The sequence below is a fragment of the Crotalus tigris genome, unplaced genomic scaffold (assembly GCF_016545835.1).
Source record: "Crotalus tigris isolate CLP2741 ecotype Arizona unplaced genomic scaffold, ASM1654583v1 scf7180000019677.366735, whole genome shotgun sequence".
NCBI classification, from domain to species: domain Eukaryota; kingdom Metazoa; phylum Chordata; class Lepidosauria; order Squamata; family Viperidae; genus Crotalus; species Crotalus tigris.
Genome location: NW_024097656.1, coordinates 14,545 through 26,773, shown reverse-complemented (window position 1 = coordinate 26,773; position 12,229 = coordinate 14,545).

The following is a 12,229-nucleotide window of genomic DNA, read 5'->3' as shown; positions in this document are numbered from 1 at the left end:
CAGCTTGGTGTCGTCTGCAAATTTACACAAGCACAGAATTTAAGGGAGAATTTCTATAAAATGTTTTATAGATGGCACCTTGATCCACAAAAAATGTCTTTTATGTACCCTGACCTACAACCTAAATGTTGGAGATGTGGGTGTATGGATGTTACTTATTACCATATTTGGTGGTCATGCAGAGAGATAAAAGCATTTTGGATTAAGATATGGTGGAATATCCAGAGAATTTTTAAAAGGAGGGTAAAATTTACTCCGCAATTATTTTTGTTGGGTATAGTTACTGATTGTGATACAAAGGAGGTTATATTGATGTTAAATTTGATCACAGCCGCGAGGCTATTAGTTGGACAATATTGGAAGAAGGAATCTTTGCCTACACTGCAGGAATGGTTTTTTAAAGTGTCTAACTTGGCGGAAATGGCAAAGATTTCGGCTTTTTTAAAGCAACAAACGCAAGAGAAATTTCTTGCTGTTTGGGATAAATGGATAAAATTTATACAGTTTAAAATGGATATTAAAAAATATTATATAGCTTTTTCTTAATTTTTATTCTTATATATATATATATATATATATATATATATATATATTTTAAAATATAATTTTTCTAATTGTTTTTTTAATTAAGCCTATATTCTGCTCTGGGAAGCTCGGGGGGGGGAAGGGCGGGTGCTTGGGGGAGGTTGGGGAAGGGAGGGTTTCTTGTGTAATGTTTAGTTTTTTCTTTGTATATGTTTTTTGTCTTTGTATTGTTTTGTTTTTTTCCTTTTTTGTAAAATTTATAAAACTTTTAATAAAAAAAAGATGCAAATGAACAATGCTAAAAAATAATTCTAACATGAAAACTGTTTTCAAAGGAAGGAATCGCATCCATTGAGACACACAATTACTATGTTTCTATATCAATAGAAAACAGTCTTTTAGTATGCCCTACTGACTTGGCAACTAGGAGAATTCTCATACAATCAGAGAGAAATAAGCTGATACCATAACTACCCCCATTACTAAAAGAAATTAAAACCGGGCCTCATATTCAAAAGAGGGGCTCAGCAGCCTATTACATAGGGCAGAGAAAGTATGAAATAGCCATTAGAAGTAAAGAATCAGGAGGGGAGAGAGGACATGCCTGCTAGAGCCCACACCAATTATAACAGAAGCATTTGTATATGTAGAGAAGCACAGCAGGTGGGTTGGACTGCCTTGCTTGTACCAGTAGAGAGAAAAGCCAGGAATTCAAGTAGAGGTCACTTTCCCAGCGGCTAGATGATGGCACCATCTATTCCTGCTCTCCCCAAATGATAAGTGATCTGTCCATATGGCAGGGCAAGGAAAAAATACAGATAAGCCCTTCATCACATCCTTATTAACACCAGAACAGTCTAAAGACTCTTCATGATCCAGCAACACAAAATATCAATGCAACAGAAGAGTAAAATATCCATAATAAGCAATTAGGAAAAATTAAAAAACCACATTCCTTTTAAAACAGCTGGAGCAACAATATAGTAGCAATAATGGCATAATCATTTGAAATTTAAAAATATGACTTCTACAAGGCAAGCAACATTGGGGCAAGTTAAATCTCCAAGGGAAGACTGTTCAAAAGCTCAAGGGTCATGATAGTGAAACACAACTTCCTGGCATTAATTATGCTAGCCTCCATAACTGAGTGACCATCAGTACTTTTTCCTGTATTGTATTGAAGGAGTCAGTTTCAGGCTGGCGATCCTGATCCTACAAGTACTTCATTACAAACCTTTTTTATTGGTTAAAGCTAGCACTTTAAATTGTAGGTTAAAATTCACTGGCAATCAATTAGCAGATTATAGCACAGATGTAATATGTTCCTAGATGGTTTATTGCAATTTCTACCATCTGCAATTTCCAAAGCATTGTGACTGAAAGAAGGCTTTAAATAATACAGTGGAAAATTAGTATCATTTATTTTTTCTTGTCCTAACTTATTTGTGTAATGTTCAAATAAAGAAAATTCTATATTCTGGAGTATATGTCTTCCAGCACCAATCACAACTATTACCTCCTGCTACTATCAATATGTTAACAATTTTCTCCTTCCATTTTTTTCTTCCACTTCTCATGTTAAGTCATTCTGGGGCATAAGGGAACACAACCATACACCACAGAATTATTATTACAAATATTTAAATTGTTACATTTTTTTTCTTTTTCTATTTAGGTTGTAAATACACCACTCCAGTTTACTAAGGAGACCGCAGCAAGTTCAGTCACCTAAATTTTTTACAGTATTTGCCCTAGTCCAAATTGATGAAGATTCTCCTCATTATCTTCTCTACTCCCAGGAGACTATACTGTATGTCCTGGATTCGTTAAGCCATAACCCTGTGGTTCTATGGAAAGCTATCTAGGTAGCTTCTTGCCATTCAATAAAGAAGGTAGTATACTACCATCTAAACTTTATTCAACACTGCAAGATGCAGTAAAACTAGAAAAAAAATAAATGATGGCAAATGATTACAACATGAATACATAACTAGCAGCCATGCTCCATAAAAGAGACCATATGCTCCTAACTATAATGTGGTTGTTATATATTGAGCTATTTTATAAGGGCAGTTATAAAGCAGTTAAATGATTATGTTTAAACAAGTCTTCAACCATTTGTATATTGTTACAAGCCTACACTTTAGGTGGCAAATAGTACTTTAAATTCATTGGCTGCCGCCTAATGGCAGTCCGGTATAAATAGAAGCCAAGTGCCTGTTAGAGTCACTTCTGTGTTGATTCAATAAAAGAACTGTTACTTTCACTCCAGTTTCTTCAATGCCTCACCGATCCCAGTATACAACAGTGGCGACAAGGATGGGATATGCTACTAAGGAAGAAGAGCTGAAGCCCTAAGACAGAGCCAGAAGTCACTAAGGGGTTAGACCCGACATCAGTGCCCTGGTAGGAACTGTGTTCCCCCCTTCTGCCTGCCAGCAAGCCATGCTGGAGGCATCATTATCCTGAGGGATCCATTCCCAGGATTCGCACAGAAGCCCTTAGCAGCATAAGGCATTGAAGAGAAGACTTGAAAAACACTTCAAACTGAGACTGCCCATCATTGCATGGAGACATGCATTCGAGCAGAAAGAATAGCAGCCTGGGGAGTCAGCTGCTGAATTCGTGGCTGCTCTAAGACAGGCATACAGACTCTGTAAATTTCCAGATTTAGAGGATCGGCTCAGGGACCAACTAGTATGTGGCCTGAGAAACAGAGACTTACAGCAGAGGCTGTTTGCAAAGGAGACCTTGATGTTCCAGGATGCATTGAAAGAAGCAATGGCAGAAGAGGCCTCTGGGGGAGCAGTCAAGGCTTTACGACTCTCAAAGAATTCCCCAAGCTAGACAGCTGTTCATCACGAAGATAGAGAGAGAACAGATGACCTGGACGAGGATGTGAGATCAACCGGGTGCAGAAGCTACCAACTTACTCCTTTTAAAATAGCTACTGCTTGAGAATTCATTCCTATGCCTGAGTACCCACGGGATTCTCCCACTTCTCAAAGTGGTGACCTCCTGGAAAACTGTTTGGGACAATGCAAAAAAAGCTTTAGTAAAAGCCTAAAAAATTTATAAAGAACAGGCAGACAAGAAACGGGCTCCTCAGAAGCCACTTCATGTCGGGGAGAAAGTCTATCTCTCTACAAAGTGTCGTATTTTTCTGTGTATAAGACGCAATTTTTTCCTGCAAACACCCTGTTCAAAAATCAGGTGCATCTTATACAAGTGCAGCGTCTTATACATGAAAATATAATGGTAACCTCCGCAGCCCAGGGCATGCCTGTGTGGGTTCTTTACATGCCGCTGCCATGCCACCTGGTGCAGGAGGATATTGCTGACCCCAGATGTCACCTGGATGGGAAGAAAGCCAACCCGAGATGCTGCCTGGTGCTGGAGGATCGCGCTGCCCCAAGAATGCCGCCGATCCCACTGAAGCCACCTTCTATGAACCGTTTTTCACCAGCACAGTTCAGGGTAAAGCCGCAAGAGGCCCCGGAAAGCTGCCTCAGTACAGTGATTGATGGTTGAGAGGGTGGGCGGGACTAAGCCCACAGAACGCCATCTGATGGGAGGAAGTCGCCTCCCTTGTGTGATGGTACCGAGAAGTACTAGTAAGTGAACATCTTACTCTGCTAAATTGAAACTGAATGTAATCAGTTATGGAAAAAAGCATGGAAACAGAGCTGCAGAGAAACAGTTTGGACCACCTCCCACTGAGTGTATAATCAGACAGTGGAGAAAACAGGAAGAACAACTTCTTAAGATGCCAAAACAGAAGAAGACCTTGAGAGGAAAACCACCAATATGGCTAGACTTGGAACAGAGGCTTAAGACTTGGATTATGGAGAAGCGCCAGAGTGGCTTAAGTGTGTCAACCAAGCTTTTAAACGAGTCAACCTTGAGCTGGTCAGGATTGAACTGCTGGCAGTAGACAGTTTCAGCCTGCAATACTGCATTCTAACCACTGTGCCACCACAACTTTTATGGAATGGGATGGAAAACCAAAGAAACAAACAAAAAAGAACAGAAGAACTGGAAAAATGATTTCAAACTGCTTTTGAAATTTGAACACATAGCAATAAAAAAACAAATGTAGTGTACACAATGTTCTTTCTGTAGATAAATCTTTATGAAATATTGTGGCAAAGAACAGAGAATGTTTTGGTTCACATAACAAAGATAATTCATTTGAAAATAATCAATAATCTACTATTCCCATTTCCATAAGGTACAATTTCATTGATTGGATTGAGACTGTTTTCATCTGTCCAATGCTTCAACGAACTGTGTCAATGCAAGGGTCTTCCAAGATTATTTTTAAACTGACATTTGTAAATGTCAGAGCATTTGTTTTCCGGTAAACCAAATGTGGAATGCATAAAATTCATACACAAAATGTTGAATGCAAAGTAAAATATTCACAGATCATAGGCCATGAAATCTGATGTTAGTGTTCCATTACTGGGTGGTTTTCTCAAGCTGTGACTTTAGCTCCACTTTAGCTCTACAACTGAACAACATCTTATTCAATCGAAAATGCAGGTGCTGCAAATGCAGTCATGTAAGTATACTATGAAGATGAAGTCTTCAAAGATTGGGTGGCCTTACAGATTTAACAAATGAATACATAAATAAATCAGACCAGAACTAGAATATTGTCTTCTTACATTTTGCTAAGATATCAGGAAAGATTTCCTAACAGTAACAGCTGCTCAGCAATAAAATAAATGCCCCGGGAGGGGAGTGTGTGAACTCTGTTCACTGGAAGCAAAGCCTGAATAGCCATCTGCCTGGAATGCTTTAGTTTTGAATTCCTCTATGGGGAGGGGGTGATGTACAGTAGATGATTGCCAAGATCTCTTCCAGGTCATATATTCTGTGAGTCCATAAAACTAATGGCAATATGTTATATAACAGAGGAGCTCAACATATATAACACATACTTCTTTAGCCAGGGCAAAACCTAAAAAATGCTGGGCTAAGACTTGTTCTTTCTCACCTGTATCATCCTCCTGAACTCACTGTATACGTCCCCCAAACTGATTGAATGCAATTGCTTTTCCTTATTGCTGTTCCAACACTTCCAACATTTCAAAGAGATGATGTGTATTGTAGCATCCCCCTTCTCTGCCTAGTCAGTGTTTTTTTACTGAAGACTCTTGTTTCTTTGCAGGTGTATTACAGTTCTCTGCTTGTGTATGCTTGTGTCTATTTACTCTAACTGATTTTGAAAAACCTAATTTTATTATGCTGCCATAATACTTTGACATTTTTTGAATTATTTCCTATCATCCTTCAGGCAAAACAATACTCTGTTACCTGTTCTAGTATGTAAGAAAATCATCATATTCTTAGCCAGGATTGTCCTTTAGCATCTTTGTCACAGACTTACAGCACTGGGAAATATCACTCCTGGTATCAATCAAGAATTGTATTTTCTCCAACATTCATACTTCCCTAGGACACTATTTGATCCCATTGCTAATAAAAAGAAGAGCACTTAAATGTTAGGTATCACTTACGGCTTAATAGTATGCTTCAACAAAGCACTTACTTTGCTACAAAGAGGGAGTCAACCTATTCTCCAAAGCACTTGAAGACAGGACAAGAAGCAATGGATGGAAACTAATCAAGGAGAGAAGCAACTAGGAGAAATTTCCTGACAGAACAATTAATCAGTGGAACAACTTGCCTCCATAAGTTGTGGGTGCTCCAACACTGGAGATTTTTGAGAGGCGATTGGACAACCATTTGTCTGAAATGGTATAGGGTTTCCTGCCTGAGCAGGGGGTTGGACTAGAAGACATCCAAAGTCCCTTCCAACTCTGTTATTCTGTTATTCAAATATGGCTGGTCATTGATTTGAAACTGAAATGAGCCGAGGTGGCGCAGCAGTTAGAGTGCAGTACTGCAGGCCACTTTAGCTGACTGTGTTCAGCAGGTCAGCGGTTTAAATCTCACCGGCTCAAGATTGACTCAGCCTTCCATCCTTCCGAGATAGGTAAAATGAGGACCCAGATCGTTGGGGACAATGTAAATATATATATACATTGCTTACTGGTGTACACCGCTTAGAGAGTGCTTGCACTTAAAGCGGTATATAAGTCTCATAAATAAATAAATAAATAAACTGCATCCTCTATGTTATGTCCTGAGCCTGCTGAAGCATTCAGCAGGCTCAGATATGTTGCAAAGGGTCCCGGGCAGGCCGCAAACTGCCCGGGACCAGACTGGCTGTCTCCAGCCTTGCATGCATGCGCAAGGCAGGAAACAGTCTCTGCGATGATTGGTTGATGCTGTCCTTTGCAAGGACATTATAAAAGGCCTGTGCGCCATTTTTCTGTTGTTGGTTGTGGAAGAGAACAATAAAGAAGGCTTGTTGTTGCACGATGCCTCTGGGGCACAAGTCTCTGATGGGACACAAGTCCCTGTGGCCTACTACTCAAGGACTTTGTCATCTGCAGAGCATAATTACGCTCAGATTGACAAAGAAGCCTTGGCCATAGTGGCTGGCATAAAGAAATTTCATGATTTCTTATATGACCGCCACTTCACAGTCTATACAGACCATAAGCCTCTGCTGGGTTTGTTTACAACAAACAAGCAAACCCATCACATAATATCTCCTAGAATGCTGAGATGGTCAATTTTCCTGTCAGCATATGACTATACTTTGGTCCACAAACCAGGTAAAGAAATGGGCCATGCAGATGGCCTCAGCAGATTACCTCTACCACAGGTAGAGCAGATCCTGCTCTTGCTCTTCACATTCTCTCTATTCAAGAATTGCCTGAATCTCCCCTCAATGCTAGGGACATGGCTGCAGAAACTGCCACTGATCACATGCTTACACACGTGCTGACATTGGTGTTATCAGGATGGCCTGACACGTGTCCAGATACTGAGTTTCAAAGCTTCTGGCAAAGGAAGCATGAGCTTTCCACATTCAAAGGGTGCCTGTTATGGGGTAGTAGGGTAGTCATCCCAGCTTCATTGAGGTCTAGAATCTTGATCTCTCTGCATGAGGGACATCCGGATATAGTCCGGATGAAAGTGCTTGCGTGCATCCATCTCTGGTGGCCTGGGCTTGATAAAGCCATCGAGGCCCAGGTGCACGGGTGCCAAGTGTGCCAACAGTCAAGGCCTGAAATGCCTCAGGCCCCTATACATAGGTGGGAGGAAACACAAGCCCCTTGGTCAATGGTACATATAGATTACGCTGGGCCCTTTCAGGGGCAATTCTTCCTTCTCCTCGTTGACAGCCGTTCCAAGGTTGTACCTGTCCTCCACTACTATTGCTAGGACCATCCAGGTGTTGAGAGGAATCTTCGCTTCTCATGGACTTCCAGATGTCCTGGTCTCAGATAATGGCCCCCAATTTACGTCTTTTGAGTTCCAGGCTTCTCTACAGGCCAACTTGATCTGGCATGCAACTTCAGCTCCATTTCACCCATCTTCCAACGGCCAAGCTGAGAGGATGGTGCGCACTACTGATGCTCTCAAGAGGATCACTTATGGCAGCTGGCATCCCAGGTTAGCTGATTTCCTTCTTGCACAATGTACCAGACCTTGCACAGCCACAGGAAAGAGCCCAGCAGAACTCCGCTGGGGTTACCACCTCATCACAAAACTGGACAGGTTGCATCCAGACCGGGTGGCTTCACACGTGTCACAGCCGCAGGCACCTAGGAGACTACATGTGGGCGATCTGGTCTGGGCAAGGAACTATGGTCCTGGACATCTCTGGGTCACAGCAGTGGAATGCAAGTTTTCTGGGCCGCTGTCATACAAAGTGGCTTTGGACGATGGGCGCGTCATCCGATGGCACATAGACCAACTGCGCTGGAGGCTGCACAGCAACACCTCCGCTCCTGGCTCTGCTCTCAGGGGGGGAGGAGGACCATAATCTTTATTCTGGACCACAGTCTCCCAGCTCCAGCGGGTTTTCACATGCTGCCACACATGTTCCAGTGGCAGAATGGGGGCATTCACAGGATTCAGCTATTGCTCCAGAAAGGGGATCATTCCAGGCTTCAGTAAGTGCTCCAAACAGGGAGTCTCCAGAAAGGGGGTTTGCCATGGAGGCGGCTCCTGACTCTGGCACCTCCGGCATGCATATGGGGCCAATGGGGTACTGGGGCACATCAGTCACTCAGGCCACTCCAGCTGCTGGTCTTGGGCTCGAGGGACAGTGTTCCCAAGAGGAGTCCATTGTGGACTTGGGGAATTTCACCCCACCACTGGACTTGGGGAATTCCACCTCCCAAGGAACCCTGGCTTGGATTTAGAGGATCCAGCCAGTCAGCAGCTGGGTAGATCACCTGGGTGTTTGGGGCATCAAAGTCCTGGTCTGCCTAGCCTGGCAGGTGAGCTGGCAAGCCAGGCACACACTCCGACCATAAGAAGGTCAAGCAGGCCAAGGGTCCACCCAAACATCTCAAGAACTATGTGAGGTTTCTGTCAAGCCAAGGGAATCTTGCTAGTCCTTAAAAGAGAAAAATGCAGAACAAACACTCAAAGGGAAGGAGTGTTGCAGTCAGTGTATTATTTTGTTGTATTTTTTTCTTTGAATAATTATAAATGTAAGAGTGCTCTGCCTGTGTGCAGACATATTGTGCTTCACAATACCATCCAGTCCATTGAACACATGTACCTGTGCTGCTGTATAATAAGGTATTATTGTTTCATCCAAGAGGGAGGGGTGTTATGTCCTGAGCCTGCTGAAGCATTCAGCAGGCTCAGAAATGTTGCAAAGAGTCCCGGGCAGACTGCAAACTGCCTGGGACCAGACTGGCTGTCTCCAGCCTTGCATGCATGCGCAAGGCGGGAAACAGCCTCTGCAATGATTGGTTGATGCTGTCCTTTGCAAGGACATTATAAAAGGCCTGCGCGCCATTTTTCTGTTGTTGGTTGTGGATGAGAACAATAAAGAAGGCTTGTTGTTACATGATGCTTCTTCTCTTAATGCCTCCAACCTGCAAATTTAACACTCTATGTGACACTACTTCCCTCTATTTCAGTTCCATTGTACTCCCCAGGGCCTATTTTATTTCCACATTATGGCTGTGCAACACTTCAGCATGCCTCTGTCTTTAAAAACAATTGTATACAAATGTCCATTTATTAGTTAGTAGAATCATCAGGTCTCCTCCCTAACCATTCCATGGAATAAGAAGGCATTCTTAAAAGGACTAATTGAATAAACTTTTATTATCTAATTTTGGTGTCAGCTTCCAGAACATTTATTATTGAACCTATGAACAAAAACAAAACATCCATCTCTTAATAAATCCCCAGTGCCCAGCTATTAACTGGAAGATCACAGCCGCTGAGACAACATCATTTAAGGACTGAGTCTTGCCTGCTTGTGATTAGTGATACATTTGAGTATTGTACCAACTCTCCATTAATCTATGTATCTAAACAAAAAGAGAATTACTTAATGGGTCTGCATTGTTCCATGCCAACTGTATTTTCTTAGTGCTTATAAAGTACTTTTTAGAATTTTTAGAATCTACAAATAACCTAAGATTTGTCTAATATGGTTATAATTGCAGTCAATTATTTAAAACATTAGTGATAAATTAAATGGCCCAGAAAAATTTGATTTGTCCTCTCCCACTTTATTTCACTGAATTATGAAGCACTTTGTGCATTTATTTATTTATTTAGCCATCCATCTTCTAACTCTCAATCAACAATTAAAGCAACACTAGTTTTTAAAAATAGTTTGTTAAGCATACTGCATAAATCTATTAAAACCATAAATATTTACCATCAGGCACCAAAGTTAAATTTCCAACATCCTTGTTAAATCCTTTCAACCTATCCCAATGCTTACTGGAAAAGCTACAGCTTATATGCTTTTCAGGAGGCTAGGAAGGTAAACTAGACATTAAAGTCATCAAAGGAACAGAAATATCATTGGAGAGGACCACCATTACAATTTTGGACTATTCTAGAAAGTGCAGCAGTACTCCGTACTGTTTTAAAGAGCAGAGAAGAGTGGATTTTTGGTATCCCTTCTTTTTTTTTCAGCTACTGCAATAAGATGCTGCTGTGGGGTGTATAATCAATAAGACACTGGAACAATGAAGGAACATTTTCTTTCTGTGACTTGAAGACAGTGTCTGATTAGGCCACCTCAATGCTATGGTTAATATTGTCTATCTTGAAGTTAATAATGTATAGTAATACTGAGCAGACTGACAATTGCTAGGATGACCTGATACAAAAAGAGGATAGATCTCCTGCACATGTAATAGCTGGGTAGAGGACAGCATATCTGCAGGTAATTTTGCCAAGCACACTTCATTCCTTGAAATCCTGTTCTGTTTGGTTGCTAGAAGTACAAGAACACTCTTCTCTTTGTCATTTGATCTTCTTTACTCATTTTTTCAACTATCTGAAAGAGAATTGCAACAGCACTCCAGAACCTGAGGAATGCTGAAAAATATCAAATGTGTTTGCCAATAATGACTGTACCACATGTGAATTTCCTAATTTTCAAAATTACACGCCTGCCTCCTCAAAAAGCAAACTTTATATTGGCTACAATCGTAAATGAGGCTTAAAAGTCTCACAAACCTTTGATATGGAGATGTAATGATGGAAGGCAGTCTCTTGTATTATTTAGTAGGGTACCCTCTGTAACATGATTCATTGATATCTGGTACTTTGTCTCTAAATGCATTAGAAAAATCCAGAAGCATTGAAGAACATTTTTTCCACATCTGTAAAGGAGTAACACTTCAAAAAATGTGTCAGAATGATATATTATGGTTTTAAAAAGCTTGAAAGAAGGAAATCTATAAATCCAATGATGCTTTTTCTTATCCTCCCTGTCATCTTCAGAAATGACAAGTATCAAGTCAAAATAGGCTAGCAGTATGTTTGAATAATGCTTCTGTCACAAGATAGCTTATAGTTTTCTTTGGGAAACTGCAGAGATAAATATTGTCATTGGATTATTTATTCTAAAACGAAAACTAAAAGCACCATCAGTCTCTATTTTTTTATACTTAGACGCCATATATACTTGTAATGAAAAACCACTTGTGTTGTCTTCAGTAATAATGCATGGTATGAATTCTAATTGGAGAATGAACATTTCTATTTTACATTTTAACCCAGTTATTCTAAAGGTAAAAATAAAGGGAAAGCTGAAGACACTGTAGTTCACTGCCCCTCTTTTTTTCTCTCTCCCTCTTCCATTAAATAAAACTCTAAAGATGGGAAATATTTACTAAAAACATTTATTAATTCAGATCATGAGGTTCCAGATGGGTTTGTTTAATTTAGTCTTATCCATCTTTGTATGGACTGCAGTCTATTTCCATGCACAGTTTTCCAGTAGTTCAGACCAAATGATGAGAAAACACCTCTCCCTCTATCCTGGTTCCAGAAATCACCCATTGGTCAGGCAATCCAGCTAGCCAGGGACTTGTTAACATGCTATAAACCCATCTAAATTTCTTAGATCACAAGGAAAAGCAAGACAGTGTATTGCAACAGATGAGGCTTCATTGAGTCTGGGACTAGTCTGTTATCTAAAGCAGTGGTCCCTAAACTTTTTGGCACCAGGGATTGTTTCATGAAAGACAATTTTTCCACAGGCTGGGTAAAATTGTTTTGCAGTTTTGCTCGCTCACCCACCACTCACCTCCAGCTGTGTAGCCCAGTTCCTAACAGGCCACAGACC